Source organism: Tupaia chinensis, unplaced genomic scaffold (genome assembly GCF_000334495.1).
Source record: "Tupaia chinensis unplaced genomic scaffold, TupChi_1.0 Scaffold000428_1, whole genome shotgun sequence".
NCBI classification, from domain to species: domain Eukaryota; kingdom Metazoa; phylum Chordata; class Mammalia; order Scandentia; family Tupaiidae; genus Tupaia; species Tupaia belangeri.
In genome coordinates, this window is record NW_006159933.1 from 608,514 (window position 1) to 613,470 (window position 4,957).

The window sequence follows — 4,957 nt, forward strand, 5'->3', positions numbered from 1 at the left end:
ACCTACAGGCGCGTGGCCCTGCTCCCACTGGGAATTGACCCCGATCTTCTGTGGTCCCAGCCTGTGGGACAGTCTTAGCAGTGTGTGTGCTGTGTCTGGGCTGGTGGTTGAGGTGCCGACCCGCATTGTAAACATCGGTGTGTTCACATGGGTGAATGGTTGACCCCTGGGCAGCTTTGCTTCCGTGTCCCTGCCCACCTGTGCAGCTGGATCCGCGCCCGTGTTTAGCGGGATCTACCGCATGGGAGTGTGGCCGCCGGCGTCCTCTGTAGGCACGGAAGGCTCGCAGACATTAACAGCGCAGGTAACCAGTCACATACGTGCACACAGGCTCTACAGGGGTCCCCTAAAGACGAGGTGGGGTGTCCTGAGGGCTCCAGAGGGGTATTTGCAATACGTCTTGGCCGGCTCGTAGCAGCGAGGCCGCTGCTCCTCACCCTGCCTGTGACCTCACCTGCTCCCGGTTTTATCAGTAGCTGCATACATCCACCCAGTGGTCCGTGTAGACCAGGACTGCGAGGTCTGCTTTCTGATTCCTGAGTTAATTCAGTTGATTGGATGTAACCCCGAGGACGGAGAGAGGAAGGACATCGTCCTTCCAAGCCACAAGTTGCTGCCCTGGGTGAGTGTCCCGGTAAGAGGGGAGCTGGCGATAAACAACTGATCAACCACTCCAACAGGGACTGAGCCGAGGGGACAGACAGAACCCACTTCCTATCTTGCTTCTCTTCCTGCCTGGAAGGTAGGGGAGGACTTTCTAAGGGGCCGAGTCTAGAGCGGTGAGGAAGAGCTGGCCATGAGGAAGGGCCGGGAGAGAAGGATCCCAGGCAGGGCCTAAGCTCGAGGCTGGAGGATGCTCAGTGGAGTGACGGAGCCCAATGAGACTGGCCCTGGCCCTCGGGTAAGAACGAAGGAGGCCCAGGCCCTCCAGAAGGTAGAGCCTCGCTTTCCCTCCGAACAGTGGGCAGCTCAGCCCTGGGACCTTCACGAACCTCTTATTTGCCCACAGGAGGAGGGAGGAAACTGCTGGACCGAAGCGTGGCTAACTCGCTGCCTTGCTTTCCTCCATCCGTGTCTGCACGTCCTCTGCTGCTGCTGAGGTCATCGTCAAGTCTTCGGTGACGCCACCTTCCTGGCACGGAGACATGAAAATTCAAACAGCTAGCTGAGGACTTCGAGTTTTGCCATCTGAGCCTAGATTTATACATCTTAAACATAAACCACTGCAACACAATGAGTAATTTAAATCACAGTTAAAGTTGCCAGATGACAAAATGAGCCTCCTACATGACAAAACTTCAAGTGCTAAAAAAAAGTATACAATGTATATTAGTAAATTAATACTTTAGTTACAGTTTCAAAATAATCACATAAAAAAGCATCAAAGGTAAAGAGGAAGAATAAAGAAGTAAATTACAAAATGCAAATGTAACAACTGCAGACAAGTGTCCGGGAGCATTGTAATTCTACAGAAATGGAATATCTAATGAATAAGACTGTGAACTCATTTCGAGTTCAAGTATGAACTCATTTCGTAAGATCAGAGAAACACTGAATCAGAAAAACAAAAATACTATATTTTCAGATCTCCTTCACTGCAGCTTCATTAACCTAGGCCTTAAGTTATATTGTTTCACTAAAAGTTTGTATTAAAAAGATGTGAACCCGGGAACCAGCAGTTAGCGTAATGGCTATGTCGCTGGACTCCCACGTAGTCGACCGCAGTTCGCATCCCGGACCCGATGGCTTAAACTCACGCTGGGTGCATGTGCGTGCATGCCCAAGATCCCGAGAGGAGAATGGAGGAGAAGGGATTGCGGCGTGACCATCCCCCCTGAGGGATGATTTCTCGCTTTCTGTCTCTATGTCTCTCTCTGTTTGTCTGGCGAGCGCACACGCCCTATAGCAAAAAAAAAAAAAAAGATGTGAACTTAAACAATTTTGCTTATTGGGAACATATTATTACTAATGATAACGAAAAATATTAATTCAACAGTTACATAAATAGGCTGAAAGAGAAATTTAACATAAAATTTAAAATATAAATAGAAGCTAGATTATTTACATAGCTGACACATAAAATGAAAGTTGTTTGTGTTGAAGCTTACATTTTAATTTCCAATATAACAGTTTTTTTTTTGTGTGTGTATGTGTATGTTTTAGAGGTTTTTGCTAGAGGGCACATGCGCACACCTGAAAGACAGAGACAGAGAGACAGAAAGTGAGAAATCACCCCCAGAGGGGATGACCACCCCAGAATCCCTTCCCCTCCATTCTCTTCTGGGGATCTTGGGCACACACGCACACAGGCCCGGTGTGAGTTTAAGCCACCAGGGGAGTCCACTGACATAGCCATTACACCAACTGCTGGTCCCGCCAATGCAACAGTTTTTTAGAGAATTTCAGTGCTTATAAATCACAATGTATTACCTCTAATTTATTAGTAAATTTATATCTATTTATCTAACCACAGTTCTTTGGAAATTACTTGTATGGAACCATGTATAAAACTTATGAAAGTAAAATTTTACTGTGGGACTATTTGAATTTCAAACTTTGAAAGTAAAATTGTTTTAGATGTTATATGATTATATTAATCTGAAAATGTCTCAAGAAAAATTGTTTGCAATTCAACTCTAATATACACTCTAACACAAAGAGGAAAATTTACTTTATACAAGGTAACGTTTTTAAAGTTAATGGAAAATGGAATTAAAATATTAGTTTATTTTGCAAAAACATTTTGAAATTCATGCATAGTTTACTTGTGTGCTTTTTGTTTGAGTTTGCTTGCATGAGTTTTCCTTTCTTTCTTTCTTTCTTTTTTTTTTGGTGGAAGGGAGTGAATCAAGGGGGGAAAAGTGAAACGTACAGTTTTTTATAATACGCATTTTCCATGCGGTTCTCGAACGTACTTTACATATTCTACCTTTGCCCAAATACAGAGACTCAAACTGTATTTAAAGTAAAGAGTACAACAGGGACCAGCAGATGGTGTAATGTTTACGTTGCTAGACTCCCATGTAGTTGGCTATGGTTCGTCTCAAACCTGACAGCTTAAAACTCATGCCGGAGTGTGTGTGTGTATGTGTGTATGTGTGTATGTGTGTATGTGTGTGTGTGTGTGTGTGTGTGTGTGTGTGCGGGCCTGAAAGGAGAATGGAGAAGGGATTGAGGTGTGGCCATCCCCCCGGGGGTGATTTCTCACTTTCTGTCTCTCTGTCCCTCTGTCTAGCTCATGAGCCCTATGCCAAAAATCTCTAAAAATAAATAAATACAAATAAAGATTGAAACAAAAGAGAATGTTCTGTTTCTGCGATTGGTTGTAATTTTGTTTTTCTTCTTTTAATTTGCTACAGGGTGTGTATGCTGACTGAAGAGGGACAGAAAGAGGGAAAGCAAGACTTCATTCCCAGGAGGGATGTCCACACTGCAATCCCCTCTCCCCCATTGTTCTCTCAAGATTGTGGACATGCACGCACGTGCTGGTGCTGGCAGTTTAGTTTTAACCTGCGTTCATTGGAGAACCGCTTTAGTGGCCTTTGAACATGTAAGCTATCTACAGTTCTTGCTGCCCGAATTGAGTGCTCTAACTGACTAAGCGAAGACTTCGGCTGCAGATGTGCGAGTCTGCCCACCCAGCTCTGCATGGCCTAGCGGGCACCACAACTGGCAGTCTCCGAGGGCTCCTGGGGACTGACACTGCTGGGCCCCGGATGTCTGCGGTGTCCCCGGCAGCTCCGAGACACGTGTAGAAATTTGGAATTTCTCAATTTTCCGTACGGATTTAGTGTTGTGATTTGTACTGATAAATAAATCCTCCTTTTAAAACTAGTCAGAAAATGAAGAGATAAGACTCGTACGTGTAGATTCAGGTCTCCTGATTCAGAAACGGATCTTTTGCCAATAGTGTCCTTTCTGAGCTTTGAAACGTTAGTGTATCTTCTATCACGTCTCCTCCCCACACTGGCACAGAGGAGAGCTCCGCAAAAGTAAAAAGTAATCAACTTCTTCTGAGTAACGTTCCATGCTAACTAGGCCATGGAACTTCCTCTTTCGTATTCTTTGTAAAGGATTATTTTTTAAAAGAATTATTTATCTAATTTTATTTATTGCTATTATTTAATTTTGCTATAGGGTATGTGTGCTCACTAGAGAGAAAGAGACAGAGAGACAGAGAGAAAGTGAGAAAGCAAGCTACCAGGTCTGGGACTCCAGCTGTGGTCGGCCATGTGGGAGTCAGGTACCTTAACCACCCTATCACCTCCTAACCCCAGAATAATATATTTTTAAATTTGTTTATTTCTCTCATGAGTGAGAGAGAGACAGAGAGAGAGAGGTGGCGTGGTGGATGAGGGCTCTGGATCCCCACACGGCCAGCTGTGGTTGGAGTCCCAGACCTGGCAACTTGCTTTCTCAATTTCTCTCTCTCTCTCTTGCTCTGTCCCTCTCTGGTCAAATTTAAATAAATAAATAAACAAACAAAGTTAAATAAAAAATAATTCTTTAAAAAAAAAGAATGTGTTAGACTCAGTTATCAGGGTTTTGAGCTGTTTCTCCAAAATCCACCTCCAAGTGTGTAGATCACAGTAATAGAAACCGTATTTCTTACTAGAGAGGCAACAATATCAGTGTGCTAGGCCTTTTTCTGCAATAGACAACGTCTCAGAGATAGTCACAGAACAAGCCGCCACAAATAAATGACAAGAGGACTCTCAAAGGCTAATGGAGAAATACAATTTCAGTATAATTTGATTTTGATTCAAAAACATTTTAAAATTCATGCATAGTTTTTTCATAATATGCTCTACCCAAGAACATTTTGACGACCCTTACATATCACAAGCCAACCAATTATACCTCTAAAATGGAAAGATTTGGCTTTATCATACTTTGTGTCTTTTTTTTTTTTTTTTTTTTTTTTTTACTTCTTAAAAAATTTTGGTGTCGCCCAACG